The sequence below is a fragment of the Dromaius novaehollandiae genome, chromosome 10, assembly GCF_036370855.1.
Source record: "Dromaius novaehollandiae isolate bDroNov1 chromosome 10, bDroNov1.hap1, whole genome shotgun sequence".
In the NCBI taxonomy this organism is placed as follows: Eukaryota; Metazoa; Chordata; class Aves; order Casuariiformes; family Dromaiidae; genus Dromaius; species Dromaius novaehollandiae.
This window is the reverse complement of record NC_088107.1, coordinates 10,676,663-10,692,505: the sequence shown is the minus strand read 5'-3', so window position 1 is coordinate 10,692,505 and position 15,843 is coordinate 10,676,663. Positions and strand designations below refer to the sequence as shown.

The 15,843-nt window shown below is 41.1% G+C and overlaps 1 long non-coding RNA gene across 15 annotated transcripts in view; it reads left to right on the top strand.

Annotated features, from left to right (window-relative positions):
- Window positions 1-15,843, top strand: part of LOC135329337 (uncharacterized) — a 130,459-nt gene that overhangs the window by 11,864 nt on the left and 102,752 nt on the right. For 13 of the 15 annotated variants that reach the window (XR_010390719.1, XR_010390726.1, XR_010390717.1 and 10 more), the window contains exon 1: window positions 14,494-14,621. The exons of the other annotated variants lie outside the window; for them this stretch is intronic. This is a non-coding gene — a long non-coding RNA (uncharacterized LOC135329337). Of the gene's footprint in view, window positions 1-14,493; window positions 14,622-15,843 lie in introns of those variants that run through there. 15 annotated transcript variants of the gene reach the window in all.

The window sequence follows — 15,843 nt, the reverse complement described above, 5'->3', positions numbered from 1 at the left end:
GGAGCCAAATGGGGATTTACCAACGTACTTCTGGAAACTAAATGGCCTAATGTACCTCTGGTTATCTGTTCTTTCAGCTGCTGGGATATGCGCTCTGCCTTCTGCCTGCTTAGTGCCCTGTAGATAAGTTTGTGCAGAATTTCTTTAGCTGTCAGAGTGATGGATGGGCGGCACAGTGGAACCTGCTCGGCCCGAGCAAGTGGCAGCCTTTCCCATCCATCACTCTTCCTGCTGTCAGCCCCCGATCAGGGCTGCAGAGCAGGTCCGGACTTTGTCTAGGTCGCAGCACCACAGAAAAGCAATTAGTTCATCAAGGATATACATATTTTAGCATGAGGATATTTGACATCTGAACCTCTGTTGTGTTCTGTATTCAGCAAGTGCTTTCTGCTTTGGTTTGGAGCAAGGGCCCCGTGTGTTGGGGAGAGCAGGCTGTGTCACACGTTTTTGTAGTCGTGGATGTGGGAAAGAACAGCGTGTGGGAGGTTAGAAAAAGAGAAACGGGAAATAAGTGTTTGATACCTGAGCACTGGAGGCAGATGTATATTTTAACAGAGATATTAAAAAAAGCTCTGCCCTTTTTAAGGATTTAGGGTTTATTTCCTACTAGGATTTTTTAGTAAGACTGGTTGTCTTTTGGGCTTCAGATCATTCTCTGACTCACCAGCTATTTGCAAAATAGAAAAGTACCAAAGTGACTTGGACTTTTGTTCTTAGTTGCGTTGTATTTCACAAAGACTTGCGTTTTTCTGAGGGTGCAGCTACATGTTGTTACATCTCATTCATCCAGCTGGTAGCTTCAGTTCCTGCTCATGAACACCAGTCAGGATTTGTCATTGAAAGCTGTCCTTAACTCTTGCTCGTGAACTTGCAAAAGCTTGTAGAGGTGCAGAGAGGAAGGAAATGAGAGATATGGGCTAACCATTTGAATGTTGGTTGTCCTGCAGTGTTTTTTGCTGTTCTCTGAAGGACCTTTCCATGACTGACCAGGAAGGAGTTCTCAGCTCATGCTGGGGGCAGCCTGACGCAGGAACGCTCCTGGTCACCAAACATGGGGCTTCATACTGGTGGGAGCTGGCTGTCGTGTCACCGGCTGGAGAGTGCCTGAAGCATGGGGTCCTACCAAGGCAGAGAAACACTTGTGACAGGAAGAAGATATTGTAGCACTGTTACAGGCCTGCTCTGCGTGCGTGAATGACTTCAGCAAAAGATGGTAACTGTAGTAGAGGTTTGGTGTCATCAAAGCAGTTGTGAATGCCCAGTGCTGCCCCCGAGTGTACTGTGGCTTCAGAGAACCACAGGTTATATGTGCTTCATAACACACATACTATAGGCTAACAGCAGTGAGCCCCGCTGTAATCCTTCTGTTTGCCCTTGTGCTCCATATATGCGAGTCATTGTTATTCTGTCCCCACAATTATCTCTTGGGAATATGGTAGCAGTGGCTTGTTATAATCTGAACAATCTACTTGTGTTTGCATCTATAAACCAATTAGCTGTGAAGTGTGCTATGGTACTCAAGTATCAACAATATTTTCCAAAAGTAAATTGGTTGTGTTTAGCATTTCAATGCCTTAAGAAGGTATTGCAATATCTTGCAAATTAAATGGCCTTGCAAATAACTGTAATGTTCTGTGCTTAAGTGGAAAAGATACTTAAAAAATCATAGCTGCTTTTATTTGCAACTTGTGTGGTGTGCTAAAATTCTGTGGAGACAAAATAACTGTGTTCCGGGTATGCTGAGCAAGTGCAGGAGTGATTGACCTCCTATGTGCTAATACTCACTTTATAGATCACGATCCACTGTGTGTCAGTCTGAGCAAATATGGTTTTAGGATGGTTTTCTTAGAAGGCTGTTTTGCTAAATAATTTTGTTCTAGTGCAGAGGATTTCTTCTTGAAGCTATTACCAGTGGATCTGCATGAGAAAATAAATCTTAGCTAAATTTGTGTTTTCACATTTTGAAGTGATCAGTTACATTTATCAAGTTTCTGGATAATGCAAATTATTTTTAGCTCACTAAAATTGTAATGCTTCTCCTCCATATGTAGGGCAGAAGCTGTTGCTGTGTGGATGCTGTGCAGACAGCCTTCTTAATGGCTGAGAGAATGATGGTGTAAAGACTGTGTTGTCATACTTAGCAGGAATTAAGCGCTCCCCACATATCTGTGTTTTAATAAAGTGGCTTTTTTCAGTCTGTCTTGGCACAGTGGAACAAATCAGAAATAGCCACTGCAGCTGAAGGCAATGGAGGCTCTAACTCTAGCAATAGTATTTCTTTCGCAATCCTCCTCTTAGCCTTTTAGATCTTTACTTTTCGCATTATCATTTTCAACCCTATTTTCCTTCTCTGTTCTGTTACTATGCCATATCTCATACGATGCATTTAAGTCACAAGGTCTTTGTGACTTGGGCCTTGACGTGGGTCTAGAAGTATAACATACAAGTGTAGCATAGAAATTTACTGCAGGGAAAGCAGAAATTTGGCAGGTGGCTAGGGAGAGATGGGGTTTCTGATGCTTAGGACGACAGCAAGGGCAGGTTTGCATTATGAAGCAAGGGTATAAACATTTCGGTTAACATGCCCCGTAACAGGATAACTCATCATGCTGTCTTGGAGCTAGGAGGCGGCACTGCACATAGGTGGAGGTTTGGGAAGAAATTCAACTTGATGCCGATTTCTAGAGAGAGAAAACGAGTCTACAATTCCTAAGAAAGTATTTCTTGTAGTGGGAAGTAGTTAATTGCCTCTTTTTTCTGATAGTTAATAGAAGATTATGGAAGCAGTGTGCCCACTGGATGACTCCAAACACGGTCAAAGCGTGTTTTTGTTCTAACTACTCCTCCTTTCAAATAATTGAATGGAGAACTTGTGCTTTGGCAGATGGATAACCAAGAGTACAAAAAAACCCCCACAAAACACTGGGGGGGAAAAAAAGTTTTAAAGGAGCATTTCCATTCATTTCATTTCTTAGTCTAAAGAATCTATCCATGCTAGTCTATCCATGCTTTTTTGTGCATGGATAAATACCATTTCAAATCTAAGCAGTGCTCACAATATGCCCAGGTAGTGGATAAGTATATATAAATATCATACAATTGCAAGTGGAAAAAGAAAAATGGGTGGATCTTCTGAACTACAGAGCACATAACTGTCAACAGCAGGATCAGAAATATGAAATTCCTGGCTCCAGCTCCTGTGATCAGACCACCAGATCACATGGCTCTTTCAATGAAATGTCAATTCTCTATTGTATCTGTTGCAGGAGCAGCAAGCCAAGTGCCAAGTTGGGGGAGGGGACGGTCACAATATGTACAGTAAATATTTAAATGCACTTTAAAATGAGTACCTCACCTTTGTGCACCTTCATCGCCTGGGGCATTATAGTAACCGAGTAGCTAGTTTAGTATGTGCCTTGCACTTCACAAGCATTACAGGGGTGCTGAGAATTTTGCCATCTAGTTTCAGTGGTCATGAAGCCTTACTAGAATAAATACACTCGCAGAGGTTTGCTGCTGCCAAAGAAAGAATAAACAGAGTTTTTAGTAGTAGTTGACAGACCGTTGAAAAAGAAAAAATTGTAAGATTAGATTTAGGAGATAAGTATCCAATATGGTAAGTGCAGGGTATGTGTCACCTTGTATCTAAGGCTAGACTAGCAATCTACAACAAGATGCTCAAACTGCACAGTTATAGCATCAGGTGTTTGGCATCTGGAACTCAATTTTCCACCTTAAAATCACCTTAGTGTTTTAAAGCCAGAAGAGACCGCTACTGTCTAGTCTGCCTCTTCGTTATATCAAAGAATGCTCTTGTGTTGAACCTGGTGTCTGATGTATAAATTCCAGTCTTTCATGTGCATTGTGCTTTATCAGTCCTTGGCAAAGCCTTACGGTTACCAGCGCATTGTCATTAGAGGTGCGATACAGAAATAATGCAGCTGATGTGTCCTGTGAATACTGACTTTCAGCGACTCCCCCAGCTGCTCCAGGACAACTCTCTGCAGAGAACTGGTACAAACATGACCTTCTATAATGCTTAATATTGAAGCCACTGGTTTTTAAGCTTCTCTTTTAGTTTTAAAAGCAAACGAACAAAGTCACAGTGGAGGCCAGCTGGCAGACTTGCATAGCAATGTGCAAATCTTTCCCCTTTAGACATACCAGGATTTAAATTTGCACTTAAATCACAAGTGAATATGAATTTGAGCCTATCCAAGAACTCATTTACGCACATCACAAAACCACCCCACAAATTGGTACAGTACTTTTCACTTGGCAGTCACTCCTCCAGAGATATCCAGGACAGAAATAGCAAGGGTACTGCAGGCCAGACACATGCTGGCAGAGCTGCCTATGGTAGAAAATTTGCTTGGCACCTGCCTGTCTGTGCTATGACTGGTTGCCATCACCTCTGTTAGATTCTTACATTTATAATGACTAAAATTGTCCACGGTATTTAGGAGTAGCAGTATTTTATTTTACTGTTTAACCTGAGCTAAAACTTCAAGTGCCATTTACAGTGGGCAAGAAGAGTGAAGAGCACAGCAGGTCTGAGCAAAATCAGTTTTCAGCAACTGGCCATTTCTTGGGACTCAGACCTGGAGTGGACTGTGCCTGGGCAAGCACTTGCTCCTCTTCCCCACCGTGCAACGCTCTGTTGAGGTTGTTGGGACTTCACACGGATGTGGAGATCTCTGAATCTAGCGATTCAAATCTTCCTTAGTATTTAACAACTGAAATGGACATAATTGCAAATCAGCCTGTTTACTTCTGTTTGCCCAAATTAATTGCTGACGGTAATCCTCATGACTTTCGAGTGAGCTGTCTAATGTCAGAAATCAGCGTGGGCCATTGCTAGAGTGGAGCGTAGGGCAGGAGGATCTGGGCACCTCCCGTGGCTGCCAGCTGGATGCTGGAATACAGATCTGTGCGGCCCCATGGAAGAAAACCTCAATCTGAACTTTTCTGAGAGGCTCTGAAAAAAAGAGACTCTCTGTGCAACATGTGAACGTTGTATTAAGTCTTAGTTTATACCAAATTCATAAAATTGTGTATATAATGGCCGCCAGTCAGTAGCACTGCAGAGAATGCAGAAAAGAAACAGGTTTTATTTAGTGTCTTTTGCTGAACATTAACCCATCATTGAATTCTGCTTGGATTATAATTTGTGAAATGGCTAAGAAAGTCTCCGTGTATACATAGGCTGTCTCAGGCACACTGGCTTGCTTTACCTTCTGGAGAACTAGAAAAGCTGGCAGGAATTTCTCTTCTTGGCACTGAAAGAAACTGTGACGTTCACTGGCAGAAGTATTAAGCTCCACTCTATAAAAGCACTTTAAACAAGCGAAGGATATCTGGAAATGAAGACGCCTGCAGCCAGTATTGATTACTGTATCAGCTAATTTCCTTTCCTAACCTGTGTGTAGGATCTGTTGCATCAAAGTTGCAACGTTTTAATTTGTTGTTTAAGGTTTTGTATCTCCAGCAAGTTCAACTCTTGCTGGTGGCGAATCCATCCTTTCAGAGGCTGAGCAAAATGTATGGATATGCTTGGCTTGTTTTTCACATCGCATAGGGGTTTTAAACAGTTTTAGTTAAACAAAGGGAAACAGACAATCTATTTTACAGAGGAAAAATGTATTTTTAAATGGTCTCCTTTGAATCTTTCCTGAAATATGCAATAATCATTTAAAATAACTAAGGACCTGGGGAACAAATGAGATGCACAAGCTGAAGCAGTGAATGTTCTGCGACTCCTTTTCCTTGCAGTGTACATCATAACCCTGTGCGCAGTCCAGACCTTTCTTGGCATGGAAAAAAATAGCAGTTTTCGTGTGTCTTATCTGATTGTACAGGTCTTTGTCATTCCCTGGAAGTGAACTGCATGTTACCTCTAAAAGGCCCTGCTTTTGACAGGCTCAGTTTGATCCAATTGTGTTAATCTGTGTTAGTCCGTCTGCTCTAATTAGACCAGGGTTTAAATGTCAGTGATAAGTAGAGTTAGTGCTCTTTATCTTACTTGAGAATTACTGCAGTGGTAGCCTGGTCCAGGAAGACTAGAAGATTTTTAACTATAATTACTTCATGAAAGGCTGTCATTTATAAAGACATACTGCCACGCAGCTGGGGAATACTCCCCCCAGCTGCACACTCACCCGGCTGCTCGGTCGAGGTCCTGCTGTAGGACCTCTGGGTGTTTTATGATTCCTGTAGTTGAACGGTAGGGCACTTTGGTTTCTCTTGTAAAATCACAGGTCACAGGCTCTGTATTTGTTTTCATAAAAATGGGACCTCATTGCCCAGCTGCGGTAATGTTGGTGAGACAGTGTGGCCTTCCACCCCCCAGCCCCTGCTGCCTCAGCCCAGAAAAAGATGCACTTCTGCGAGGGAGCACTTCCAGTTGAAAATTCAGTTTCCCAGAGCGGTCAGGGTTACAAAGAAAAAGCAATTGCTTTCTATTTTAGCTGCACAAAAAATGCATGTTTTTAGACAAAACAATAGATGCATGTGTGTATTTACTGATTTTTGACAGCAGTGGAGGCAGGGGCTTGCCATCAGGGTCTCCTGCCGAACCCGGGGTTGGTTTCTCCTCTGCGTGCGTTTTCCTTTCCGAATTGTGAACTGTCTTCTGGCATGCAGCCGCTTTCCTAGTTCTGCCTCTGGTCCGCCTCTGCTTCTCTCCTCCTGTTTTTCAACAGCTGTTTGGGAGCCTTCCTTTTATAATCTTTAGTTTGTTTTATGGAGTGAACTCCTCACGTGACTCTGAAGCAGTGACTGTCCTGTATCGGAAAGTGCATTTTAAATCCTCTGGTTTGACCCTGTGTGAGAGCCAGCTCTTTGCCTGGGTAGAGCCTCCCCTTGACAGAGTCCTGGTGATTTACTAACCTTCCAGGGATGTAAAGCAATATAGAAAATAGGGTTGCCCTACCAGGGTCCCTTTTCAATCCTTAACTGTATTCATAATCCCTTCTTAGACCTGTAGGAAGGTTTAGCCATTCTCTGCTTGCTTGATGTATCACAGGAAATTCACTGTTGACCAAATGTATTTCTCAGGGTAGTCCTTATTTTTTACTTTTGGGGACTAATCCAGCACCAGTAAAAGTCAATAAAAGCTGCTTGGTGGTTTTGCAGGGAATGGATTGTGGCCTCGCTGCATGGAGATGGGTGGTATTTGGCAGACAAACCTTTCGAACTGTGAGCTGCAGATCTAGTAATTTTTGTTCATGTTGTCTCTGATATGAATGGACAAACCATTAGATTAATGACTCGTTTGCATTTTCCTCAAATTTATATACTTTTTTATTTTCTGTGAGAGAGGATATTTCAATATAAGGAGAGGATTTGGAGGGAACAGTGTTAGGTAACTGGCTTTTTGTAATGGAAATATTTTTCAAAAGCAGTAACCATGTCTTACGGGACTTTTGTTTAGCTGCAGCGTGATATGATGCACATGTTATGATAAGTCTTCAAAGAATCTCCATCTGTGATTCATGTAGATGGATATCTTATTGAAACACTATTTTGGTGTGTGAAATCAAGTTTTCTTGGTTTCAAAGGGAAATGAATTCTCTTAACAGTAAGTGATTGCGAGAAACTTAATCATGCCGTGATTTGAGAAAGTGTGTGGAATGAGAGTGGCACTTGTGTCCAGTCCCACAGCAGGCATGGATGAGGGGTTACCTGTGAGAGTCCGTGGTACGAGAATGGTGAACACAGAGAGACTCAGAAATGGGTGAAGCACAGACAGGAAGATAAAGATGATTCTCGAGGCTCTTTTGTAGATGTCTGCCTTGGCTGGCTCTCCCCGCTCTAGGAGAAGCTGCGTTGCTCTCCCCTTTCTGGTCTCTCCAGTTAAGATATAATTAATCATTAAGATATCGTTTCAGGTCCTGAATTGTAAGTTATAATGTAACTCATCAGTGGTGTGAGAAGGTATCTGCTCATATAAAGCAGTAGTTAAAATGTTTTGTACCTGTACTGAGTATCAATGCGTGCTGGCATACTAAGAGGCTGTAATTGCTCAGCCCCTCCGAGGACTAGGCCTCTGGAGTAGGCACGGTGGTTACCTTCGCAGGTTGCACGTGCGCACTAAGGCTGGCTGTAGTGCCAGAACTGAACAACACTAGATATATTAAAGAGAATTGAAATGTCTATATATAGAGAGAAGTGTGTATGTGGACAGAATAGATTCACTACTACTCAGCACTTCCTTGGAGACTTCCAGGACTGTCAAACTTATACTGTGTGGTCAAGAAGCTACTTGGACCTGCAGTGAGAGCAGGCATATTCACTGTAGCTCTGACTGAGCTGCACAGCCAATCCAACTGGTTCAGCTAGCTTCAAATCCCCAAACAGTTGTCTCCGAATGGAAACTGTGAAAAAGTAAACATGATCTGTAAAAATGGAAGTGTCGCATGTTAGATCCAAGAGGGAAGCCTTTCACTTGACTCAGCGGTTACATGTCAACTACACAGTGTATCCAACCTCAGATGACACACAGCAAAGACATGCATCAGATGAACAGAACTAGAGGTGAGCAATAAGAATGATAAAAGAAAACATGAGCTATAAAGGCAAACGGAAAGAATTTGGTTTGTTTAGGCTAGAGGTTAAGTAAAGACGGCTGAGAGAAGATGCAGGCAAAAGACTGCTGTTTGGAGGAAGAGAATAATCTGTTTTCCATGTCCGCTGGGGACAGGGCAAGAACTGATGAGCTTAAATTAAAGCAAAGGAGATTAGAAGTTAGATATGAGGGGAAACTTTGCAATTGTAAGGATAATTAGTCACTGGAAGAGATTGCTTAGGGCTGATATGGAATCACTTAAGCTTTGTAAGAACAGGCTTGACAAACATCTGCCAGGAGTGCCATAGGCAGTGCTGCCTGTGCCTTGGAGTAGTAAGGTGAACTAGAGGACTGCTCGAGTATCTTCCTGTCCTAGTTTCTTGGATATATAGCTCCTATTTTTATTTTCACACTGCTGCTTTCTGGGTCCCCAGTCACCCAAAAACCTCAGTTACATTGGAAGATGTTTATCTGATGCTTATTTCAATGAACCAGGAGGAAGACAAAAATAATATATGTTTTTGTGATTAAAGAAAAGTTAGCCTGAAACAGATTTTGCTAAAGAGACCAGCTTTAGGGCTATCACCACTTTTATAACATCTGCTTCTCTGTGGTTTAGCAGGAAGCAGCTTCTATTACACTTTATCAGCAAAAACTGAGATCCCAAAGTGACAGGGCAAGCTTAAAAGAAAAAAACAGCTGTTGACGAGATGCCAGCAACTATGGTATGTGGCTCTGCGAAATAAAACTTGATGGCTAGGGAAAGCAAAGCATCTCTTCATTCAGCTTTGAGAAAAATTTACATGGTCACAGATTAACGAACGGGTTTATTCACCAGTTTACAAAACCTGTTATCCGCAGTGCTGCACTGCACACTGTTGTCAGCTGTCTCCAGTGACCCTAATGCAGCCAGTGCTTTCCCCAAGGCTCTAATACATTAGCTGATTTTAGTGTAATAGCGTGTGTCGTCTGGACAGATGAAGCAGCGGTAGTGATTCCAGTTATGTAGTTCGTTTCTGTCAGATAAAAGAAAATGGTGAATATGTGCAGTTCTGTAATTGTACAATGTTTCATTAGAGCACCAGGGCTACAAGAAGGGAAAACAGAGGCCTGAGTTACAGTCTAGGAGGACAGGCTCTCTGAATTGCAAGTGCTCAAATTCTGAAGGGGATTACTGTACCATTAACTAAAATTTGTATTTTTGTTATGTTTTCCCTATAAAGAGGGGTTTTGTTACCCCTGGAGTAAAAGAATTGTTAAATTCAGATCAAGAAGGAAATGTTTAAGGGGGTGTCCATGACCTTTGGAGAAAAGGCATAAGAAACCATAATCCTCATATTTTTTTGTCATATCTTGGACTAACCATTGACTTTGAACCTGAATGCAGCCATAAACTGAAGTAAAACATTCATTGCACTAAAAATGTGATGTTATAGTCTCCTAGTTTTTTAGGTGCCTTTTCAGAAAATACTAAAAAAGAACATGGGGTCACTATTTTAAAAAGAAAGCTTGAATTCTTGCTACAAGCAAGGTATATATTGTCAGTAGGTTATCTCAGAGGGATATTGGAAAGAGGACTGTGTGGTAACAACCAGTTCACTCCTCTGAACTCCTGATTTCATCCTTGGTTTGATTTTTTTTTTTAATTGAATAACGATAAAAACATTAATTTGATAGAAGGACTTATTTAAAAAACATAGGCCTGAAGTTAAGGGAAAAAATCACGAAGAAATCACAGAACAAACACAAAAACACAAATCTTCCCCAGTTATTTTATTTAATGCGACCACAAACACACATTGCAGGGAGGCGTAGAATACCCCAAACTTAGTGAGGTGTCTCTGTGTGTAGCTGTTAATGAGCTAAGTGAGCTGAAAAGCAAACAGGATGTGCCTCATTTCCCCTGATGAGCTCTTCAGTGCAGGATCCTGGAATTTGCCTTCAGGTGAAATGTCAGGGATTGTACTCTCCCTTGGGAGAGCCAGTTCTGGTTAAGCACTGTACAGGCAAAATCATCTCTTTGTTCTGCCTTTACTGAGAAACACTCGAATACCGATTTTGTCACCATAACAATGCTGAGATATTGACTGCTAACATATGTATGCATCTGAGTTGTGCAGTGTTAGTGTCATGAATGTGTATACAAATGATGGTGTCTACAAAATCTACTAACTGGAGTGAGCAGTAGCTGATTCTCGTTGCACTGGCTTTATTTTCAATTTAGAAAAGGGACAAATAAGGAAAACTTGTTAATTAAGCAGTATTTTGTTGTATTTGTTTAGCCCAGTGAGGGAAGTGGCACACTAAAACAGCTGTGAAAGCTATTCTTTCATGACATTATAGGTTAGGAAAAAATCTACCCCATCAATAAGTGAGGCCTTAACTTGTGCAAGAGATGAAATTCATTCGATTAAATGGGAGTTTTATCTGCTTAACTTGAATCTTATACCGATTTTTTTTTCCCTCCTATTTCAGGAGTTGATATTGCAGATTGTTGTGCAGAGCTGTCTAATTTTTTATGTTGGTAAGTGGACTTAAGATGGAGCGTGAAGATGCAAAATTTGGATTTCTTATGCAGATTTGAGCATCTGGAGTCCAAGAACATTCAATATGCAGTTTTTTAGCATACTAGAAAAGAAAAGCTGTATCAGTTTAGGATACACATCTGGGTATGAGTTTTTGGTTCCCTTTAAACTTGATAGTTTTGTTGGAGCTGAGCTTTTTTTCATAAGGAACAGGCTAGCACCCATAGCCGTGTGTGTTGCGAAATGGCCCTGATGTGCTCAGAGTGTGTGTCTCGATAAGGCTGTGAGATGCCGTCAGTGACGGGGCCGCCCATCGGCCCCCCCGCCCGCCTCTTCAGGAGCGGCACTGGACAAAGTGCAAGGAATTCGCATTGGAGTGAGACTCACTGAGTCATGGGTTACCTTTCGCCCTGTCCTCAGTGCTTACGCTGGAAGCAGTCCTTCCTTCAACTAATGTGAAAAAGTGAGAATCTAAACTGGACTGCCTTGTGCTAAACTTGGCCATTTTGTTCTTCAGAGACTTTTTTAAGACTTTACTTATGGTTGGTATGTATTGGGGCAAGTCTCAGCTCAAATGGCTTCTCAGCTTCTAAAGTGTAAATTATTCAGAGATACCAAATTTCACCCATTTTTACGCAAAGCTGCCATATTTTGCATAACCACTACAAGATTATCCACTGGATGACTTTATTAAATCATAAAGGAGCCTTTGCCTGTTTAGTGAAATCCTTAACCATGTGAGAGGTATGCAATTTGATAGGGTTTTTTCCCATGCATGCAAATTTTAAATACATGCATACATTTAAAATATGCATGCATGAATAATCAGTGATAACTGATCTGTTTTGATTGAATAGAGACTTAGATTTTAACAATGGACATATTTTGTTTATATCCTATGGGAGATCTGTTAGATGCGATTATATGTCAATGTGATTATGCAGCTGAAAAAAGATTCTCAGAAACAACTAATGGTGTTTGGTTGTCCAACCCAAGATACCCTAAAAGGCTCTGATTTCAAAAAGAATAAAGATCCCTCTCTGAAAATTGTATGTCTTTATATTTGGCAGCCTAAACATTTGTCATTAGTATTAAATGTTCACTACTAAAAAATAACACATTGTTCAATTCAAATGTGAAAATAGTGAGACTATTTTCTAGTGTAATTACTCAATAAATCATGTTCTTGACCGTAACAGAGTGTCTTCATAATCACAGCTGATGAGGCATGTTCGGTGAAGGCATATTTTTGTCTTTAGCAATTAGGTAATGGTCATAAGATAGCACATAAAATTGCAAATCATTATCTTTCAATGTAAAATAGGTCAACTCTCTGCCAGCCTGCTGTCTTCCAGATGTTTCATATCATCATTATTATTTTATTTAGCTCTCCAGATAGCTTGTTGCACAGGTTGTAGCAGGACATATCAAAAGGGCAGAAGCTGTGTTCCCCAACCTTTGTGCAAGTTGTGTATGTTCTCTAAAATACCGCAGAAATTCAATTTCACTTGCAGATGAAGCAGAGCAAGATGTTAATTTGGTGAGCGTGCCTCTTTTTGGCTTGAAAAGGACAACTTCTTGCCATGTATTTGCTTCAGGCTTTGTTTTCTCTTATTTTGTCAGACTTACAGTAATGCCAATGAAGAACTGAAAAGCCGCTTGGAATAATATTAGTAATGTGATGTTGGCGTAGTTAGACATCACAACCGTTCTGCTGGCAAAGAACATTTTTCTTCCTTCATTTTATTTCCTATTAAGTCTCCCTTTGAGGAACAAACTGAGGTATCACTGCAGGGATCAAACAAGCCTGTTTACAGGAGAGTCATGAACGGTCTGGTGCAGGCATTTATCACTTACTCTAGTGGAGGGGTTTCATGGTTGTTTTTGTGATGTTTGTTTTGTAATACATCCCCTCTCTAAACATACCAGAATATAGAAAACAATTCCTCACCTATTTTGTTTCTTCCATATTCACAGTACCATTTCTGTACTGTACTTTAATTCACTGTTCCTGTGTACTTTGGCATGGACATTTAAGGCTGGTTTTTGTTTAGTCTCATGTTTCTGATGCATGGATTTTGTTATAAGTGCAACCAGGAGAGAGAGTTAATTAAGCTTCACAGTGAAATGCTTTTTTGATTCTCCTGACTATTCACTCAGCAAAACTGAAAACATTTATAAGCACGATGCAGTACCATAGGGATGACTGGTAAATATTTTGAATAGATGCCTTTTAACCTGGAAGATGTTAGTCATTCATAGGCCTGTACACTACACTGGGTGGGGAAACCCGGTGGCTGGCGAGGTTAAGGAACTTGGAGTTTATTTCTGGCTATCCAACTGATATTTATGGAATTTGCTTAATATAATTGAAATAAACTTAGGCGAATGGATAGTGATTACCGCGTGGCTGAAATGTTAGATCAGGGCTTCCTCAAATTTAAGGCTGTTTTGGTTGCAAGAGGAAAACAAGCATACGTTATCATCTTCATTTCTGAGATAAAGAGGATTTAGTTTGAAATTAAATGAATTAAGAGACTTGGTTTTGCTTATGTTAGAGAGAAAAACTTTGCTGGAGGCTTAAATCTGCCCTATTTTGGAAACATGCAGCTCAAGGTGAGAGCGAGTGTTGGTAAATATAAGGTCCTGGGGTGGATCTGTCTTGAGGGTATAAGAGCTGATGTAGATTATTAGTGCAAATTTAAAACTGAACTTGTCCCAGGAATCTTGAATGATGGCAGTTATTGGAATTATTGCTGTAGCTGGCAGTCGACACTAATGTCGTGGATCCAGAGATATTTATTCGTCGTGCCGCAAATGTCTAGGTTATAGCTTCAGTTCTCCCTAGTGCAGTGAAAGTAACTCAGTAGCTCAATTTATTTAGGTGGTACAGAAACAAGAGCAAACCCCCTTAAATAATTGTTCAGATAATATCGCTCATTTGAGATTGTATTCACTGCTACTAATTAAATTGTCGCTCTAACAAGCTAAGAGGTAAACTTTGGCACCATACTAAACCACAACAATTATTAACGTAATTAAATTTAGTTATCTGCTTAGATTAGTAGGATGGTACATTTAGCGTAGCATGAGCATGTAGCTTAAGCTATGCTGTGTAATGGTGTATAACACAGGGAAAAAACCTTCATTTTTCCCCTTCAGCAAAACAGCCGTAAGATGAGGAGAGGATGCCTCAGAGGTATGCTTTGCAAAGTCACAACAGAAATTGCTGATTGATAACAGGAAATTTAATACTCCTATTCTCTAACTTGCTATCTTTGTAGTAAAGCCAAGCTCTTAGAAACAGTTAATTATAGTTTCAATAAAAATATTTAGATGACAGCTGTAAGCCTTCATCATTTCTACACAAATGTTACAGAACTCTCTGGTTGTTTTAGTATGTGCAAAGAAAGAAGTTAAGAACAAGTAAGAACAGATCTGACATCTCTGAAGCTACTATCAGCAGAAGCACTGGAAAGACCCTTTCCTCCCCCTGCGCCAGGTTTAGCTGAACACGGTGTGAATTGCTGGTGAGTTGTTGCACCTCGGTCAGCGTTTCCCTTCCAGGCTGCATGCAGCGATGATCCGTCGCAGGGGTGCACGCGTGCACCGCGGGAGGGGAGCTGTGTGGGTGGATAGCAGTTGGGACACACTGAAGGGAAGGGAAAACAACCCTTTTTTGCCCAGCTAATAATAAAACGAGATTATTAATCAAGTTCTGAATTCCATTGAGACTGTGCTACTCTCAGTGGGCAGTGGTGTGAGAGTATTCAGGCTTTTTCTTTGTGCTCAGAAGGAGATGGAGTGAAGAGAATATTCCCCCTTTTGGCCTCCGTTCTCAGTACTGAAATCCCCAATAACCCGCTGCCGTGTTGTCTGTGATCAGGACATTGCAGAAGTCCCTATTGAATCAGCTAGCTGAAGCGAACAAAATATTGCCAGTATCCTGGAGGTGTTTTATTGTTCCTGGAGTCGGGCTTCATCTTTGCCACTTCTCAGGTAGCTTCTCAGTGGATGCATGCTAGCTGTGCTACTGATGTAGCTGGCTTCAGTCAGAAACAGCTGGCGAAGATTACCTTCCTCTAGGCTGTTATGCGGGCTTTTACAACTGATTTTTGGCAGGGTGAAGGATTGAGCTACATTCTGCAGCCCGGGAAGATGCTGACATGGCTAATTCCCGTCCTTCTGTGGCTTTGCTAACTCGCTGCCAAATGGCTGCAGTTCTAAAGAGCTGTGCTGTGCGCGGAGGAAATGATCCTCTTCAAGCCTATGGGTTGTTCAGGGTTTTAAAGAGGTTTTCCAGGGATCGCAGACTTTTATTGAACAGTGCTTGAAAACAGGTTCTGTTTTGGACGTATGGTTTAATGTATTTCTTTTCATAAAATGTGTTACTAACAAATGCGAATTTGGGAAAATAGACCTGTCCCTTGACAGTTTTTTTTCTTTTTTTTCTTTTTCATATCAAAAAAACTTTAGCTCATGTGTTTGTAATCAAGACCTATTCTGCCCCACCAAAAATACTGTTTTGGCACTGCTCTGGTACTGTGTATTTTATTAATAGTAAAGTAATAATACACTGTAAACAGTTTCCAGTAAGTTTAAGAGCAGGACAATGCCATCCACATGTGCTATAGAATGAAAAATCCTGAAGCAGGAATTGGGGGACTTCCTATGGCAGTAATGGCATTCTCAACATGTCTCTTCATGTCAAGTATAGTCATGTAGTCTATACTCACTGGGAGATGTTGTTTA